The sequence below is a fragment of the Sorex fumeus genome, unplaced genomic scaffold (assembly GCF_029834395.1).
Source record: "Sorex fumeus unplaced genomic scaffold, SorFum_2.1 ptg000006l, whole genome shotgun sequence".
NCBI lineage: Eukaryota > Metazoa > Chordata > Mammalia > Eulipotyphla > Soricidae > Sorex > Sorex fumeus.
The window spans coordinates 13,294,340-13,314,940 of NW_026606063.1; the positions used below are offsets into that span (position 1 = coordinate 13,294,340).

General features: G+C 48.6%; 1 non-coding gene across 1 annotated transcript; it reads right to left on the reverse strand.

The window, feature by feature from the left end:
• Positions 1-15,372: 15,372 nt before the first annotated feature.
• Positions 15,373-15,476, reverse strand: LOC130038727 (U6 spliceosomal RNA). The gene has a single exon (XR_008794778.1). It is a non-coding gene; the product is annotated as a U6 spliceosomal RNA (small nuclear RNA).
• Positions 15,477-20,601: the final 5,125 nt, after the last annotated feature.

Consider the following 20,601-nt stretch of genomic DNA (forward strand, 5'->3'; position numbering starts at 1 on the left):
TGCACAGGGGTTACTCCTGGCTCTGGACTCAGGAACTACTCCTGGCAGTGCTCAGGGGGCCATATGAGATGCTGGGAATTGACCCGGGTTGGCCACGTGCAAGGCAAACACCCTACCCACTGTGCTATCTATTGCTCCAGCCCCCTCAATTTTTTTTTTTAAGGTTGAAAAGAGATGGCTGGGTGGGGGTGGGGGAAGGGCTGAATATTTACAAAGCAAAGCAAACATGCTTCTTTGAGCATGACTGGAGTGATCCCTTAACCACCTGCAGATGTGGACCAAACGCCATCCCCTCCTAAATATACTTTTTTTTTTCTTTTTGAGTCACACTCGGCCATGCACAGGGGTTACTCCTGGCTCTACACTCAGAAGTTACTCCCTCCTGGTGGTGCTCGGGGGGCCTTAGGGGATGCTGGGAATTGAACCCGGGTCGGCCGTATGCAAGGCAAACACCCTACCCACTGTGCAGTTGCTCCAGTTCCCTAAACATACTTTTAAAGTGTTCTTTATTTAAGCACTGACACATGCTTTTAAATTTTTGCCAAGTGCCCTCTTATTTGGGGGCCACAACTAGAGGTGCTCAGGAATTACTACTGGCTCTGTGCTCAGGATCACTCTTGGTGGGGTTCAGGAGACCCTATGTAGTACTGGAGGTTGAACTCAGATGCGAGACAAGTGTCCTTCCTACTTTCTGTACTACTTTCTGCCCAAGGAGCTCTCTTGTTCTCTTACGGTCCCTATTTTAGAAACTCGAACCATATTGTGCTCAAATCCTAAAACAGACGTCATCCAAAATCTCATCTTCATTCCAGTGCATCTCATTCTAATCATATAGCATGAACTGATTATTTTCCTCTGAATGGATCTCATTCACCACCCTTACCCCTTCTTTATTGCAGCTGACAGTAGGACACCAGTCTTGGATGGAAGAGAGTGTGATAGACATCAATTTAAGGGAGTGTTAACATAAGACATTGTGCCTAATAAGAGTTGTGTGGAGCTGGAGAGATGACTCAACGGGCTGGAGCATGTGCGTTGTATATAAGAACCCTGGCTTGGATTCCTGGCATGACACAGTTCCCCCGTACTACCAGGATTGTCCGCTTCAGCACCAAGCAAGAAGGTGGAGCCCCTCTCCCCCATCCCATATGTTCCCATTTTGTTTTGCTGGTGCCAGGGATAGAACTCAGGGCTTCACACACAGAGGGCAAGTCCTCTGCTGCTGAGATACCTCCCTGGCTTCTAACCTACGTAACACCCATTTACTAGGTGCTAGGAACTGTTCTTAGAGCTTTCCAGAAACTCTTAGTTCTATGGAAAACTTACAAAGTAGGGACTGCTGCCCCCATTTTACAGGCCTTGGAGGTAAGACCAATTAATTTGCCACTTGAACTGGCTCCAGAGTTAATACTCTTGGTCACTATGCTTAACCTTGTGGTGAACGTTGACAAGGTATATTGTTTCTCACATGGCACATTTTGAGATGGAGAATGACAGTGTGAGGAGGACCAGGAAGCCTCCCTGGAAATCCGGATGCCTGCACTGAGGCATGAAGATGAGAAACACCTTTCAGCAGAAGGGACCACTCGAGGCAGAGGCCTGGGGTGACAAGCTGCAGGGAAACCCAGCACTGGGCTCCATCCCCCCAGGCCAGAGCTTCGTGAACATGGGTGCAGGCTCTGCCTGCATGCCACGCCCATCCTCGGCATCAGAGCTGAGATCACCAGGGCGGTCTTGCACTGAGCTTCTGTTGGGGCAGGCAGGCCGGAGGGGACCAGGAAGCTAGCGTGCCAAGGTCAAGATGGCACTGAGAATGGGAGTCGGGGAAGTAGCACACATATCTGCGCCAGTGTAAAACTGACCGGTGAATGATCTCAGCACCAAATAAGTGGGTTTTTTTTTTTTTTCCTTTTTGGATCACACCTGGCATTGCACAGGGGTTTCTCCTGGCTCTGCACTCAGGAATCACTCCTAGCGGTGCTCAGGGGACCATATGGGATGCTGGGAATCGAACCTGGGTTGGCTGCATGCAAGGCCAACGCCCTACCCGCTGTGCTATCGCTTCAGCCCCCAAATAAGTATTTTTGGTTCCACTTAATGAAAGAAGAAAGTGAGAGTTGGTTGGCAGCTCGCTCAGGTGGCACAGCGGTTGAGAGCTAGGGAGGTTCTGTCTCGGTGTGGTTTCAAAGCTTGGATTCTTTTTATTTAATTATTTTTTTATTGGCTCACCATGAGCTACACTTACAAGGCTTTCCACGTTTTGAGTTTCAGTCATGCGATGATCGAACACCCATCCCTCCACCAGTGCAAATTTTCCACCACCAGTGTCCCCAGTATCCCCCCCGCCTCCCTGCCTCTATGGCAGACATTTTCTCTCTTGCTCTCAATTTATGGGCATTATGGTTTGCAATACAGAGAATGAGAGGCCATCGTGTTTGGTCCTTTCTCTACTTAACCCACCTGCCTTTCAGAGGCGTGATCAATTCATTTACCCACATTTTCCTTTTTATCCCTGAAGTTTATTAACTTTATACATGGAGGTTGGGAGGTAGCTACAACGATTGCCCTGGTGGCAGGGTGGTGGTGCTGTGAGGGGCGGGCCATGGTCCTTGAGCTGCCCTGGTAGATCTGGCAAAGTGCAAGACTCCCATAATGAAACGTTAGCAGTTTGTCACAACAGCTTCGGTTCTTTCTCCCAGGCAGAAACACGTCTGGTTGCTGCTCCCTTCCCCGCCTCTCCATCCTGTTCCCTTTTCTTCCCAGAGGCGGCACCTCTGATGCCTTCAAGGAACATCTTTTCTCCCTGGTTCCCACATGTGTATTTGAGAAAAGAATGCCATGGGTGCTGAAAGCGGCCAGATGGAGTCTTGGCCCCTGTCCCAGTGGGCTGTGTGGCGAGTGCCACACCCGTCCAACTTTACCTGCAAGGAGGAACTGAGTTCACGCTGGAACATGCTCAGAGCAGTAGCAGGCTCATGGCAGGGGGTGGGACGGTCACTAATCACATGTCCTCTGCTGACTTCAACTGTCTTGTGTGTTTGGTTTAAGGGGCCCCACCTGGCAGTAATCAGGACACCCTGTGTGGTGCCTTGGCTGGGGTCAGTCAAGCTGGACCAGGCAAGTGCCTTCACTCTTCTACTATTTCCCTGGCCTGGAGGGTTTTTTAAAAAAATAAATGGAATTATTCTGCATCTTCATTCTGTGTTCTTTAAGTTAGGAATTCCAGCGTGGTTGCAGCAGAATGGAGCAGTAGGAAGCGCATTCTCCCACACACCCTGGTTTCCTCCTTCCCACAGCACGAAACTGCTTTCTCCCCAGGGCCTATTGCCTTCCACACTTGGAGCAATTGTTTTGCTGTGCAACTGTATCTTGAAATAATCATTTTAGATGGCCACTTTTTTTCCTTCTTTCCTAGTTACTGTATCTTTTTCCCTGGTGGAGAACCTTGGCAAGCCTACACGCCTGCACTCTCAGCTCCCAGCTGGACGGAGTTTTCGGGAGACTGTTAGTGTGGCTTTGTTGCTTCCCTTTCCTGTACACTTTGTTGTTGTTGTTAACATATTGTTACTTGTCTGATTTTCTATGAAGTTTGAGGGACCTATTTAGTGAAGGGATGTCCACCTAATGGTGCTGGGGGCCACTCCCAGCATCATACTTGGCGGGTACTCCTGGTGATGCAGATGTGCTCCAATCCAATTCCTATTGAATTATTATTGACTATTATTGACCAGAGTTTCAAGAAGATAACACAAGGATTTCATATTAACAGCTGTCACCACAGATAAAAATATTTTCTGGTGATGGGGTTGGAGAGTTAATAAAACAGGGCACTTGCTCTGCATGTGGCCAAGCTGGATTCGATCCCCACCATTCCATATCATCCCCTGAGCACCTCCAGGAGTAACTTGAGTATCAAGGGGTATGGCTCCAGAACCAAAACCAAAAACACCCACAGAAATATTTTCTGCTGAGGAGAATTTTGAAGTTGGGCTCTGCAGGTTTTAGCTATGCTGTACACAGGGGCATTTCTGAGATTTTGTAACTGCACACTTGAGCTTTTTGACCATTCACCAACGTTCCTCTCCCTTCCCTACACCATCTGTTCTGCACCAGAGAAGTTTGCCTCACACAGCTGAAAATCTGTGCAACCTGTGACTCTCCACAAACCTAACTGCAGTAATTCTTGATGCCTAGGCGGTAAGGGGTGGCTTTGGGACCCCTGCAGATGCCAAGATCCAAGCCCCATATAGTCAGCTTTCTAGATACGTGAGTTTCACACCTGAAGATCTGTCCGTCCGTCCTTCCTTCCTTCCTTCCTTCCTTCCTTCCTTCCTTCCTTCCTTCCTTCCTTCCTTCCTTCCTTCCTTGCTGGGGATCAAATCCAAGGCCTCACAAGGCAGGTGCTTTGTTGCTGAGCTATACCCTGGCCAAATCTGAAAATTTGGTTTTGTATTTTGGGCCACTCCTAGCAGTGGTCAGGGCTTACTCCTAGCTTTGAGTTCAAGGATTACTCCTGGTGGGGCTTGGGGAGCCATATGGAGTGCCATATGGGATTGAACCCCTGTTGACTATGTGCAAGGCAAGCACCCTACCTACTGTGCTCTTTCTCAACCCTGTAATCAGCAGATTCAACTTATTAACATCTGTGGTTGGTTGAATTCATGAGGAAATAACCCCAAAATATGGAGAGTAAACAATTTACTGGGGTGCAGGTGGCATTTTGTGGACTGTTGGTCTTCAAATACATGTTTCTTTTTTGTATCACACCTAGTGTTGCCCAGGGGTTATTCCTGACTTTGCACTCAGGAATTACTCCTGGCAGTACTTGGGGGACCATATGAGGTGCTAGGGATTACACTGAACCTGGCTCGGCCATGTGCATGGCAAATGCCCTACCCCGCTGTCCTATTGTTATGGCCCCAATACATGCTTTTTAAAGAATCAACCTTTTGCTGCTAGAATGTCCTTAACTCATTCTCAGTAATGGACAAATGTATCCAAGTCACTCAGCTTCTTGAGGAATTTCTCTTTTTTTTTTTTTGGGGGGGGGGAGGAAATACCATATATATAAAACAGTCATCCTAGACACTAACACAAGTACAAAAACTAAAAACAATTGGATTTGAATAAAGGATAATACAAATGGGAAATATGTCTAACATAAACGTTTCGTGTCTTTTCATGGTGAACTTCAGGTTTAATATTATTTTCATTAAAACCCTATTGCATTTTTTGTGTCAGAGAAGTTTATTATAATGTACATGTGACAGATTACAGAAACAACAGTAAGTAGGAAAACCTACAAAAACAGGAACTCTGAGTTGGCCAATGTGAAGAATGCTGCTATGAAATAGGGAGGAGAGAGAAATGTTTCTGAGAAAAGGATTAAGTCCTAAAAGATTTGGAAGAATTCACTAGTGAATCCATCTGGGCCAGGACTTTTGTTTTGGGGGGAGACTTTATTACCATTTCAATTTCCTCAGTGGGATAGGTTTGTGCAGGTACTCCAAATCCTCTTGGTTCAGTCTTGGGAGGCTATAGGAATCCAGGAATTTGTCCATTTTGAGGAATTTCTCTTGCAGACTCTCCTAGTTGTGCATGGACCCACCCAGAGACCCTACCAGCTGTGTTCTTGGCCACCCTTGTACTGGTGTGGAATGAGGGCTATTTTGGCCCTTGGCCCGTTCTGATTTGGTGTCCTGTTTCTTCAGCTTTGAGAAGGTTCATGTTTTCTGTTCCCATTTTTAAAAAATTTCTTTTTTAAAATTTAAGGGAGATGGTGAGGGGCACACCTGCTGGTGCTCAGGACTTACTTTGGAATTACTCCTGCCCATATGGGATGCTGGAGATGGATCCGGGTCAGCTGCTTGCCAGGAAAGTACCTTACTGCTGTACTATCGCTCCAGCCCCCTCCCTTTTTCTTGATGTCTTGGAATCTCGCAGAGGCATCTGGGTGGGGTCTTCGCTAGACTCTGAGCCCTGCCACCCAGGCAGTTCGTGTCCCTCAGTGCTGAAGAATTTTCTTGGGTTCTTTATGCTTCACTCACTTTTTTCTTTCTTATTTCTAATACCATTGTTACTCAGATGCTGATCCTCTGAGACTGTTCTCTACAATCTATTTATTTTCCAAGTTTTATTTAACTAAAAAAATTGGAGGGGGGAGCAAAGTGATAGTACAGTGGGTAGGGCACTTGCCTTGCAGGTGGCTGACGCAGGTTTGATCCTGGCGCACTATATGGTCCCCTGAATCTGCCAGGAGTGATCCCTGAATGCAGGGCCAGGAGTAAGCCCTGGACACCATTGGGTGTGGCCTCCCCACAAAATAATTTTTTGTTGTTTCTGTTTTGGGCCACAGTTGACAGTGCTTGGGGAGCTGTGTGGTGGCTGGGATCCAGCTGGAACTGGCCACATGTAAGTGGTGCTTACTAGTTCCCAGGGGCCTGGCCCTCTGATTCTTGGCCAGCTGGCTCAGAGTTGCAGTGAAAGGCCCTGAGGTTGTACTGTTCAGGGGCTCCAGTGCTTCACCCAGATGCCTTCAGGATACATGCAAGGTCTGTGCCTTAACCCCTGTAAAATCTGCCCATCCTTGACTTTATGTAGCATCTTTAGGGGACGGGCCGGGGTAGGGCACCTCAGTAGTATTCAGGAGGGGGTCACTCATGGTGATGTTTGACCCAGCTGTGGACTCGGTGCTTTTGTGTTAGGTCCAGCAATGTGGTACAGGTCAGGTCCAGTGGTGCTCAGGGCCATGCAGTGCCAAAGATTAAACTCGGCCTTAGAGAATCTCACTTGTTCCTTTTTATAGTGTGTGTGTGTGTGTGTGTGTGTGTGTGTGTCTGTGTGTCTGTGTGTCTGTGTGTGGTGGGAGAGGGGATGCACACTCAGTAGTGCTTGGGGCTACTCCTAGCAGGGTTCAGGGGACCTTCCTTATGTGATGCTGGGGATCAAACTGGAGTGGGCTGTGTGCAAGGCAAATGTCTTACCTACTACACTATCCCTTTGGCTCTTTTTTTTCCTTTTTGGGTCACACCCTGTGATGCACAGGGGTTACTCCTGGCTTTGCCCTCAGGAATTACTCCTGGTGGTGCTCAGAGGACCATATGGGATGCTGGGAATCGAACCGGGGTCAGCCGTGTGCAAGGCAAACACCTACCTGCTGTGCTATCGCTCCAGCCCCTCTGGCTCTTATTTTTGAGCACAGGGACAGGAATTGGGAAGGGAGGAACAGATAAGGAAGCATCTTTCTAAAGGAACAAAAGCCAGGACCCAGGGGAAAGCCACTTTGCTAGTGGTTTCCTATGCTAAAAGACAGCCTGCAAGGCACAGCTGCTCACCCAGGTCCCCCCAGCACAATGACAGAGCCAGTGGTTACTTTTAGTGTGTCTGTTCTGGCCTGCAGAGCCCTAGCACTGTCTGCAAGAACCCTCACCCAACACACCCTCTTCCTGGCGTGAGACTCCGTCTCATGCCTGGGCTTTCATAAACGTTCCTTCACTTGCCCCGGTCTCCACACTCTTTCTCTTTGGCCGAGTGAGGGAGAGGCCACGGACTCTTGTGGCCCTCCTACATAGGCCACACCTCGTGTTTGATCAGTGAGAGCCACATCAGTTGCTCTCTAAGGAGCTCGCCCTTCTCACTCACCTTTCCTGTTCATCTGGGTCCTCGCCATCAGTGAGTTCTCAACAGGGCTTGTTAAATCCTCACTCACTGCTCCAAGTGAAGGGCAGGCACTTTAAAGCTGCTTCAGAGCTAGCGGCCAGATTTCCAGAGAAGCAGAGCCTTCTCGGAAATTCTCTTCCCAACGGGAAAAGAGCTGAAGATAATAGTCACACTGCAGGAAGCTCCCCTGGGAAAGCACCCATCAGCTCCCTGACAGCTGTACAGATTAGGGGGGAAAACACCCCAGCCACAGTGGGTAGGATCCTTGCCTTGCATACATCTGTCCTGGGTTTGATCCCCATCACCCCATAGGGTCCCCTGAACCTCATCAGCAGTGATCACTGAAACCATTGGGGGTATCCCCCCACCAATAAATAAAACAGCAAAACAAATGTTGGTGACTTTAATGTCATTTCTCTATTCCTTTAGAGAGCTGACTCTAAAATTTTGTAGTTAGAAAGGGAATGCCCTGCCACAGAGGAAGGGTGAGATGGGGGGGATGGGGGGTGGGAGGGATACTGGGACCTGTGGTGGTGGGAAATGGGCACTGGTGGAGGATTGGGCATTTGATCATTGTATAATTGAAACCCAAGCACAAAAATTTGTGGGTCTACAACTGTACCTCATGGTGTTTCACTAATACTTAACAACTTAAACTTAACACTGTCCTCCCGTTGTTCATTGACTTGCTCGAGCAGGCCCAGTAACGTCTCCATGTGAGACTTGTTGTTACTGTGTTTGGCATATCGAATACATCACAGGTAGCTTGCCAGGCTCTGCCGTGCGGGTGAGATACTCTCGGTAGGTTGCCGGGCTCTCCGAGAGGGGCGGAGGAATCAAACTCGGGTCGGCCGTGTTGGCTGCGTGCAAGGCAAACGCCCTACCGCTGTGTTAAGTGATAGCACAGTGGTAAGGCGTTTGCCTTGCACGCGGCTGACCCAGGTTTCACTAATGAAAGTTAAAAAATAAATAAATAAAATTTTGTAGTTCGGCTCAGAGCAGGAATGTCTTGTCGGATTTTTACAGATGATGTTGAGGTTTCTGAATCACCATACGGCCTTCTTTAGTTTCCTCCCCACTACATCCCTTTCCTGTAGCCCCTCCCCCAACTTTTATGAGCTGGAGGGATTGGAGGTGAATAAGGGGTCCCACTGGTGCCTGGCCCTGTTTCTAGTTGCCGAGAATTGGAGGTGACGCAGTGTCACATCTGTCCCCTCACTGTCACTTATGATGCCAGCATGCCCTTTTGGGTCCAGAATCTCCCAGTTCCACCAGGATGACTAAAACTATCATGGGGCATTCTGATTCCTTTACCAGAATTTTGATTTCTCTTTCTCCCTAGAATTGTCTGTCTAGAACTTTCTGAGGTTCTTGTTAGTTTCACAGAAGAAGCCATCCTTGGTGAGCTCGTCCTTGTGTAGGAAGCTTCAAGCCAAGGCAGCAAAAACAGGTTGAAATAGGGAGAGATTGAAAAAAGATTAATAAAGCAGAAAATCAATGTTGGGTGGTTTTCTTACATAGGCATTAAAAAAAATACAATGTGGGTCAGAGAGATAGTATAGCAGGTAGGGTGCTTGCCTTGCTGGTGGCTGACTTGGGGTCAGTTCTATCCCTGGCACCTTAGTCCCCCAAGCCCTGCCAGCAGTGATTCCCTAAGTACAAACCAGGATGGAGTAAAGACAAAAACACAACACACATACACACACCACGACCACCATCACCACTACCACCACCAACAACAAGTGAAAAAAACCCTGAAGTCATTTTTGTCTTTCCCTTGGTGCGTGTCAGGCCCACCATGTCCCATATACGGTACACACAGCATACTCACAATCTTACAGCCTGGCCCCAGGCACTTGCTGAGTAAGGAGGGCATTGGAAAGCCAATATGGCGACAGGTGTCATGGTTTCAGGATAAATAGGCCAAAAATCTGGTTTGTCAGACACCGGTTTGAGTATCTAAGCTATGGAGCTTGAGAGATAGTATAGAGGGTAGATTGCTTGCCTTCCATGCTGCCAACTTGGGTTCAATTCCCAGGGTCCCATAATGTCCCCCAAGACTACCAGGAACAATCCCTGGCCACAGAATCAGGAATAAACCCCGAACACAGCTGCGTATGGACCCCAAACTAAAAGAAAATAAAATTTAAAAATATATGTACGGACAATAAAATGGTATGGGTAGTTTAGGGTCATCTTGTACAGGACCAGGCTAAGAATTTATCAAGGTGCTGTTGGAACCCAGTGGAAGGAAGTATCACCCCCCCTCCACCCCCTGAAGAATTCTTGGAAGGTTTTCCTCCAGGATAGACTATCCTAAGAGCATTTTAAAAATTAAGTGTAGTAGAGTGGATTCCTGGATGAAGGGACATAGAACAACAGCAGAGAAATAGAAGCAAACAGATGATGCCGAGGCTTGCCTGTGTCAGGGAGGTCACCTGACAGGCTGGCAGAAGGGATGACTGCTGGAAAGCATCGAGGTGAAACTGTTGGGCCCTGGCGACCTTATGTCGGGAGAAGGACAGAGGAAGCCAATGGCTGTCTGGTCTCTGTGGCAGTGGGTGGAGCGCAGCTTGGCCACAGGGTCACCGGGTGACAGGAAGAGCCAGCAAGCCGTGGGCCCTTTGTCCTACTGGTCTACCCAGTATTCAGGTAGGAAGATCTAAAGCTTCGGAGAGTTCAGACTGGGAAACGTCTGGGTTGAACTGGCAGTGCATGAACCCCGAGTGCAATTACTCTGGGTCCTGGGGAAGTGGCATGTGGAGAGACAGCATGTCCATCAGCAGCCCTGGTGACTCAAACCCCACTTACTGCAGGGACAGCAGCACGGAGGCCTCTAAACGGTCGGCGACATCCATGCCAGGACAATGATCTGTGCTGTTTCTGGAGAGCCTAACAAGGAGGGTGCACCAGGCCGGTTTGCTACAGGGTCGGACCTCAGTGCATCACGCATGCGCAGCGTGAGCCCCCGCTTGGAGCTGGGTCCTACCCCACCCCTCATCTTAACCATTTTCAGTGACACTTCGAATAGCGAGGACAGTTACGCCGCTGTGCATCCATCCTCACGCTCTGGCCCCGACCTCTCTCTCCGGGCAAAAGTGACTCCTTGCTAAAGAGCGGGACCCCATCCCCCACTCGGCAGCCCCTGTGGCTCTGAGCCTGGATTCAGTCTCTGTTGATTGACTACAACAAGGTCCCTCCCAGGGCAGAACCGGACTCAAGACTGCTTGTGTTTCTGGGCACCCGGCACATGGGATTCCCTCACGCTGGAGCTGGTGACAGGATTCTGTTCTTTCGTCCCAGGTCTGCTGCTCCATGGCTGCTTTTCTGATGCTTCGTAGGCTTCTCTTTCGAGAGGACTTTTTTTCTTTTTTTCTTTTTTCTTTTTAATTTTTATTAGTGAAACACCATGAGGTACAGTTGTAGATTTACAAATTTTTGTGCTTGGGTTTCAGTTATACAATGATCGAGTACCCATCCCTCCACCAGTGCCCATTCACCATCACTGATCCAGTATCCCTCCCACCCTCCATCCCCCCAATCCCACCCTGCCTCTGTGGCAGGACATTCCCTTTTGTTCTCTCTCTCCTTTTGGGTGCTGTGGTTTGCAGAAGAGGCATTGCGTGGCAATCATGTTTGGCCTATAGTCTACTTTCAACATGCATCTCCCATCCTGGATGGATCCTCCCAACACCTTTTATTTGGTCCTCCCTTCTCTATCTGAGCTGCCTTTACCCCTAGAGTGTGTGGCTGGCCTCCAAGTCATGGAGTAAACCTCCTGGTACTTATCTCGGCTATTCTAGGGTGTTAGTCTCCTATTTTGTTACTTTATGTTCCCCAGATGAATACAGTCTTTTTGCGTCTGTCCCTCTCTTTCTGACTCATTTCGCTTAGCATGATACTTTCCATGTATTACCACTTGTATTTTATGCCCCTCAAGGTGGTCTAGCCTTTGAGCATTTCCACGTGGAACAGATTGCCATGGGATTCCCCCCGAATCCTGCCGTTGCTCGTTTGGTAGGGAATCACTTTTCCTGAACTCAGAGAAGGGAACCTGAATTTCACAGCTCTAGAGCTCTCTCTTCTGTTACTTTGGGGGAAGTGTGGAGGTAGACAGTCGCCCACTTTCTGCCTTCGGACTTGGTTCATCTCCGGCTCTTATATTTAGTCTCTCTGGGGTTTCCAGAATTCATGAGATGGGCACATAGCACTCGCCCCAGTCCACACCTGGGCAGTGAGTTTGCAAGTGCCAGGCTTGGCTGCTCTTCTCCTCTGACCCCTGAGTGGAGGGAATGGTTCTTTGTCGCTTGTGTTTTAAGGGGCCCTTCCCAGTGGCATTTAGGGAGCTCAGGAACTATTACCGGTGACTGCCAGAGGGTTTAATACTCACGCCCAATGGAGCTGGGGTCACACCAGTGTCACCCCAGCCAGGATGGGGAGGGGGCATTGCTGTGCCAGGCTTTGAGCTTGAGACCTCACTCACATATGGCAGATATCTGCTCCAGCCCTTGTGACAGCCTCCCAGATCATCTTAGCCCCTTTGGCTGCCACCGAGTGACTCTGCGCTGGGCCTCACACCTGTTCCGCACAGTCTCATAGGTGTTAGCGGGCTTCTGGGGTATTTCTTGCTGTTGTGTTTGGTTTCAGAATTTTCCACCTTGGATGGTGAGGCTGGTGAGATAGTACAACAGGCAAAGAGCTGTCTTTCAGGCAGCCGACCCAGGTCCAGTTTCCCGTAGACTTCCCCAAGCCTCACCAGGAGTGATCACTGAGCACAGAGCCAGAAATAAACCCCGAGCACTGCCAGGGGTGGCCCCAAAATACAAAGCAACAAAACAAAACAAAACAAACAACCCCCAGAAGTTTCCTGCCTGGTTTCTCTCTGCCTCTACTGGGCAATATAAAATCTGTACTGTTGTTCTCTGGTGAAAAGAGGGGTACTCTTCTGCAGAGATGGGGTTTCTGGTGGGAAGGATGGTGAAGGGGATAAGTGGAGGTTTAGAATAGTCACTGACAGGACTTGGAGGATAGATGAGAATCAGGGTGGGCTTGAGGGGGGTGGCGCCAGCCTGTGACTCTGAATGTGGGTTTTTTCCTCTTACAGACATCACCCCAATATCTAGCCTCAGAGGAGTCTGAGAGTTGATCTGGGATTAGAATTAGCACCAGCGTGTTGCCTCATTGGTCTGACAGAAGGCCAGCACGTTGGGTGGCTGAGGTCACTTGGGGTGTGGTGTTCCAGCCCTGGAGTTGGATAGAGATGAAAGCAGGTGGATCGCCCAAGCGGGACATCAGGGCAGAATGTTGATGAAGAAACTGGGGAGGGATGCAGAGGTCGGAGTGAGATTACGGCGGGCAAAGCACTTGTAAGCCTCACAGGCAGCCGACCCAGGTTCAATTTCTAGCACCCCATCTGGTCCCCCAATCCCCACCAGGAGTGGTCCCTGAGTACAGAGCCAGGACTAAGCCCTGAGCACTGCCAAGCATGAATCTCTTTCCCCACCAATCACAATCACGAGCATCCTGTTGTTCGTTGATTTCCTCGAGCAGGCACCAGTAACGTCTCCTTCTTCCTAGCTCTGAGATTTTAAATGAGCCATTTCAATGCTCTTTCAGGATTAGGAGAATGAGACCCATCATTGTTATTGGTATTTGGCATATTGAGTACGACACGGGAAGTTTGCCAGACTCTGCCGTGAGGGCAGGATACTTTCGGTAGCCTGTCGGGTTCTCCAAAGGAAAAATGAGATAATAAGATGCCTTACAGCCGCGAAGTTGGCCGTGTGCTTCCAGGAGCTGGGCTTTATAGTCTCTGCGTCTTGGCCATTGATGAGACCAACCTGGCACTGGCGGCAGCTGGTGGGTGTGACGCCTACCTACTGGAAGATGGGGGGTCTGGTTGGAGAAGGCCCAGTCCCAGTCTGAGTAGGCTTGGAGACCTCAGCCCCGGAACCCGCATGCCTGGTTCCTCTGCCAGTTCTTTCATGCATGAGACCCATCCGAACCTGTGGAAGGTGGTCCCAGCATGGCCGTGGCTGGCTCCAGAGGTCCTCAGCTGCTGGGGCTCTGCTCAGGGCTGGGGGGTGGGGGTGGGGGAGAGAAACTCAACCCTCCACCCTCCAAGGGGCCCCGGTTAGGACAGCCAAATAAACAAATAAATAAAAAGCAGGTGAGTGAGAGGGCTGAGGAGACGTTAGTCAGCCAAGGCTACCCTATCTTTGGTGGGACAGATGCAGGTTTGAAAAAAGGTCCTGAGGGTGATAGTACAGCTGGTAGGGCATTTGCCTTGCATGCGGCTGACCTGGGTTCGATTCCTAGCATCTCATCTGGTCCTCCGAGCACCACCAGGAGTAATTCCTGAGTGCATGAGCCAGGAGTAACTCCTAAGCATCACCAGGTGTGACCCAGAAAAAAAAAAAACAAAAAGAAAAAAAGGTCATGAGCAGACACTGGTTTGTATATTTGACTTTGATTAAAAGTGCTACAGCTTCCTGTCTGAGTCGATGAAAAAGCAGTGAGCAATACTTTAAAATTCAACATTGCCTCCTGCACTTAAGAGCCACAAGTGGAAGCCACAAGTGCAGACATTTTGGAGCCATTGATGGGTGTGAGGGAGCTGGCCTGGCTGCTCTCTGCAGTGGCAAAGCAAGGCTGGTTGGACATCACGTCACTGCTCTGCATTGTGTGTATTTTGCTGGTCACTTAAAGGTCCTTAAGAAAGGGTTGGCAATTCCAAATTTTCTATGCCAGAGTTTCAATGGGTGGAAAGCATTTTTTTTTTTTTTTGCTTTTTTGGGTCACACCCGGCGATGCACAGGGGTTACTCCTGGCTTGCACTCAGGAATTACTCCTAGCTGTGCTCAGTGGACCATGTGGGATGCCAGGGATGGAACCCGGGTTGGCCACATGCAGGGCAAACACCCTACCCACTGTACTATGCTCCAGCCCCAGGAAAGCATTTTTAACAAGCCTTTCCATAATGTCCTTTTAAAGTGAAATATGACAACCTACTGGAAACACTATACTGACTATGTCAGGGAAGTAAAGGGTATTTGTGGAGGAAAGTCTCAAATGACTTCGCACCAGTAAACTGTCAGCTCTGGGGCTTACCATCCTCAGATAAGGACATTTTTTGAATAAGAGTATGTTTAAAAACGAAAGTTGTAACAAAAGGCATAATTGCCTATCATGCTGTTGAAAGTCAGTTTCGCATCTTAAGAATATTGCTTGCCACTAATTTCCATACTGTTTGAATTTAACTGCATAGAAATACAAAAGCAAACCTCAAAAGGCCCCGCTCCTACCCCCATATTGTCAGGATCGTATTGCTAGAGGTGGCTGTAACTTTGTTCATGTAAACACAGATACGAAACAGTGTTTTTAAGTTTAATGTAATTTAATGAGGGTTATATTATATGCTGAAAATAATGGGAATGATTTTGAATCTTTTTTATGAGGGGTCACACCCGGCAATGAACAGGGGTTACTCCTGGCTCTGCACTCAGGAATTACTCCTGGCAGTGCTCAAGGGGACCACATGGGATGCTGGGAATTGAACCTGCGTCGGCTGCATCACTCCAGCCCTGATTTTGAATCTTAAATACCGTCAGGACGAGAGATGAGTTTCTCTGCTTTCTTCTATAGCTGACTTATAGAGAAGATTGTCACGTTGTTCCAGGTTTTATTTTTTTTAATATTTTAAATTTTTTTTAAAAACGTATGGAACACTTCTCAAATATATGTGTCATCCTTGTGCAGGGGCCATGCTAATCTCTGTATCATTCCAATTTTAGTATATGTGCTGTCGAAGCAAGCACTGTTCCAGGTTTTAAAAGTGAAAAATGAAGGGCTGGACAAGAGTACAGCGGTTAAGGTGTTTGCCTTGCACAACCAACCCAGGTTCATGCCCGGCACCATGTATGGTCTCCTGAGTCCCACCAGGAGTGATCCCTGAGCTCAGAGCCAGGAGTCAGCCTCAGCAGAGCACGTGTGGTCCCAAAACAAAACAAAGCAAAAACGTGAAAAAAGGGTCCAAGAGTCTTTTCCAGAAATTCCTGGGCCACACTTCGTGACTGTTTTGTTTGGGTGTGGTGGGTGTTTCAGATGCTGTGTTGAGTGGCTATTGTGAACTTCCCCCTGTTGTAATGGAAGAGATGCTGAAGCATCTTCGGAGTTTAGAATATGACAGTGAGATGTTTTGTTGTATTCAGAAAAAGGATGTTATTGACTTCAAGGAATAGGATTTTATTCCTTCTGCCACACTATACAAATGTAGCAGGCTTTCTTGAGAAATATTATTGAGAATCTGAATTAGAATTTGCTGCTTTTTTTCCCCTTTGGTCGGGGCCACACCCAGTGATGCTCAGGGCTGACTCCTGGCTCTGCACTCAGGAATTATTCCCAGTGGTGCTCAAGGGACCAGATGGGATGTTAGGGATTTAACCTGGATTGACGGTGTGCAAGGCAAGTGCCCTATCCACTGTACTATCACCCCTAGAACCTGCTTTCTCATTCTTGCACCATATCACTTTTACCTTCTTTTTTATTTATCTTGTATTTTGAGTCACTGGTGGTGCTCAGGACTTACTCTTAGTTCAGTGCTCAGAGATCACTCCTGGCAGACCTCAGTGGACTATACGTATGTGGTGCTAGGGATCAAACCAGGGTTGGCTGCTTACAAGGAAGCCTGCAAGTGCCTTATTGTACTGTTGCTCTGGTTCCCCCAACTTTACTTTCTTCCAAAGGGGAGGGACAGGAGCTGGAGCAATTGCACAGCGGGTAGGGCGTTTGCCTTGCACGCGGCCGACCCAGGTTTGATTCCCAGCATCCAATATGTACGGTCCCCCGAGCACTGCCAGGAGTATTCCTGAGTGCAGAGCCAGGAGTAACCCCTGTGCAATGCCAGTATGATCCAAAAAGAAAAAAAAACCCTCCAAAAAACCAAAGGGGAGGGACAACAAGTATTGGCCAGAATCCTGTGTGTCAATTTGACCATTATGTAGGAGAAAAGTTGTCCAGAACTGAATTGGGGCAATTTGTGTCCAGACATATTTGGAGAATACGGTCTCGTGCATGTGCCTCAGTAAAGCAGGAGTAAATATTTGTCTGTTTTTGATTCCAGGAAGTTCTGTGGTGAAGAGACCTGTTTACCCTCAATTCAGCATTTCTCAAATGTCTTAAGACCATGTCCACAAATGTTTCCAGTAATGCAGGGGCAGGAACCATCCAGCTTCTAGGATCTCGAATAAAGAACTGAGTGAGATGTGTGGGGCAGGAAGCACCATTCACAATAGCCAGAATCTGGAAGCAGCCCGGGTGCCTGAGAACAGATGACTGGATAAAGAAACTATGGTACATCGACCTAATGGAATACCATCAGGCTGGTAGGAAGAATCGAGTCATGAAATTTGCTGATAAATGAATGGGCATGGAGAGTATCATGCTGAGTGAAATGAGTCAGAAAGAGAGGGACAGATATAGAATGACTGCATTCATTTGTGGCCTTGGATAGACTAATATCCGAGGCCAGGGAAAACAGGCACCAGGAGGACTGATCAGTCTGGTCAAAGGATGGAAGCGTGTGGGGGCTGGCGAAGGGCAGTTAGGATAGGGAAGGGACCAACATGACAATGATAGTTGGAAATGATCACTCTGGACAGGAACTGAGAGTTGAAAGCAAGTAGAGAGAGATACCTGATAGCCCTTTCATGATCTGTATTGCAAACCATCATGATCACAATCAGGATCATCCTGTTGTTCGTCGATTGCCTCGAGCAGGCACCAGTAACGTCTCCTTTGTCCTAGCCCTGAGATTTTAAAGTGCCATATTCAAGACCCTTTCAGGGTTAGGAGAATGAGACCCATCACTGTTACTGGTATTTGGCGTATTGGGTACACCACGGGGAGTTTGCCATACTCTGCCATGTGGGCAGGTTACATTCGGTAGCCTGCCAGGTTGTCCAAAGTAAGAATGAGATAATAAGATGCCGCTTCTGGGAGCTGGGTTTTATAGTCTCTGGGTCTTGGCCGTTGATGGGATTACATGGTGCCAGGGGGTCAGTTGGTGGGTGAGACCCCTGCCTACTGGAAGATGGAGGATCTGGGTGGAGGATGCTTAGTCTCGATCTGAGCAGGCTTGAAGATCTCAGCCCCGGGACCTGCATGTCTTTGTTCCTCTGCCAGTACCTTCATGCGTGTGAAGAGTGGTTGTGGCTTATGTTGCAAACCATAAGGCCCAAAAGGTGAGAGAGAGTGAGAGAGAGAGAGACAGACAGACAGAGAGAGACAGAGAGACAGAGAGACAGAGACAGAGAGACAAAGACAGAGAGAGAGAAAGACAGAGAGACAGAGACAGAGAGATAAAGACAGAGAGAGAGAGAAAAACAGAGAAAAAGATGAAAAGTGCCTTCCATAAAGGCAAGTGGGCTGGGGTGCGGGGGTGGGGGGAAGAAAACTGGGGTCCTTGGTGGTGGGAAATGTACACTGGTGAAGGGACAAGTGTTAGAACATCATATGACTGAAACCCTATCATGAACAACTGTGCAACTGCGTCTATCACTGTGATTAAAAACAAAGTTTTAAAAATAATTTATTTGGAAGTGAAAAGTATGTTCTGTAGAGCAGAGTGGCCAAGGGTGGCAGGAGACTGGCAAGGGGGAGAGCCCGCTCTGGGCCCAGCACAGCCCCGGCCGGAACTGGGACACATGCTTCGTGTTCTCAGGGTCACTGCCTATTCCTTATTCAGTGCGGCCTGTGCACCTCAGGGCACTTGCCGTGTGGTGTCCATTCATGGGAACTGGTTGTTGGCATGGGTTCTCCCCCACATTTGTCTTCCTTATGGTGCTCAGAATATGGCGACATGGCACTGGCCCGATTCTTTCCCCAAAGCACCATTTCAGTTGTGAGGGTGCCTGGCATGACTCAGGAGTCCCCCTCTTTCCCCTCACCCCACCAGCCCCAGTCTCATCAGCACCTGAGGCCCCATCCACCCTCCCCCTTATCCTTAGGCAAGGGAGCAAACCTGTTTGCTGGCATGGGGTTGTCTGTCTATCATTCCTGGCTATCTTTGCTCCTTGCTGGGTCTGATGATGATCTAGTTTGCCTGGGAAGCCCATTCTTTTCTTACAATCGGGCATCATAGTTTGAAGAAGTATTAAAGTCTATGTTTCTTATTTTGAGGTTTTATACTGGAGGTTCTCAGGGCTTACTCCTGGCTGTGCTCAGGGAACCGTACGCGGTTCTGGGAATGGAATCTGCGTCAGCTGCACACAGGTGAGGACCTAAACCCTTCTACTATCTATTCTACTCTCAGCATCTTTGGGTTTTGTTTTGTTTTGTTTTGGGGCTTTTTAGGTCACACCTGGTGATGCTTAGTGGCTACTCCTGCCTCTGCACTCAGGAATTACTGCTGGCAGTGCTCAGGGGACCATGTACGATGCCGGGGATCAAACCCGGGTGGACTGAGTGCAAGGCAAATGCCCTTTACGCCTAATATCTCCGGTCCTTGACATTGTTTGAGATACGGATATACCACGCATTTTCTTATCAAGTGCCGTGGGCTTGCTCTGGGGCTTACTCAGTGTGTTCAGGGCTCGCTCCTGGCTCTGCGCGTTGAGATAACCACACAGTCACAGCCTTTGACTGGGACACACGCTTCCCATTTTTCCAGGACCCCTGTACTGCTGCCTGTTCCGATTCAATGTCACGGGCTCCCCACGGCATCTGATGGGTCATGTCTATCTGTGGGAGATGGATGTTAGTGCAGGCTCTCTCTCTCTCTCTGTCTCTCTCTCTCTCTGTCTCTCTCTCTCTCTGTCTCTGTGTCTCTTTAACATTTTTTTTTTGGACACACTCAGCAGTACTCAGGTTCCAGGAACTGCAGTCAGCTGTGTGCGAGGCCTGTGTCTCAAGCCCCGCACCATCTCTCTGGCCTCTGACTCACATTTCTTTAATAGAGACATCCAGCCTGTCTCCACTCTGGAGAAGCTCATGTTCTCTCTTGAACACACATTCCTCTCGTTCTCTTCTCTCACACTTATTTCAAGAAATTTCTTTCAACAAGAACTATTTTGCTTAACAACAATAACAAAAAAGCTATCCATCCTGTCTCATGTGGGTTGAATTCTTTTGTTTTGTTTTGATCTCTTCTCATTTTGGCGAAGAGAAGAAGTCTGTGCACATGCGGACTCTGTGGTGAGCAGCTTCCTTATCGCCATGGCAGATGCAGTGAAAGGCCCTGAGGGACGCGTGTGTCAGCGAGGCCCCTGCTGGAGACACGAGCAGTTGACAGACCCTCTGTCGCTCGTTAGTGGCCCATGCAATGTGCTGACCTCACTAGGCTTAAGACTAAAGTAAACAGGCTTCTAAAAAAATAAATTAAAAAAAAAAAGGCAAACAGACTTCTTCGTGTCCAAGGACTTGCTTCTCTGAGCAGGAAAGAGCTAACACAGTATATTTTTTTTTAAAAAAAGTTTGTTTTAGGGTCACATCCAGCAGACCTTAGAGCTTATCTACATTCACTACCAGGCTCACTGTTGGCAGTGCTGGGTGAGGGTGGGAGACACATCCTTTGTGGTGCTGAGGATTATGCTGGGGTCAGCCACGTGTCAGGCAAGTACCCTAGGCCTGAGCTGTCTCTCCCACCCCAGTGAGCTCAGTTTCTCTAAAGGGCTGAGATATTGATGTTTGAGGAACACAATCTTTCACACATGCCCTGAGGACCGAAGGCATGGAGGTGGAGAGGCAGTGGGTGAGGGTACCAGTCAGCAAGTTCTCTGTAGTATTCTCACTTACCTAGACCTGCTGTATGTGGATGTTTGTCTTGTTGGGGAACCCTAGGTGGGTTGGTGAGATCTGGGGGCAAGGGCTGGGGAGCACTTCCAAGCATAAAACCCTGGCAAAGTCACCTTCCCCTGCTACTCCGAAATCTCAGCACCTCTCCAT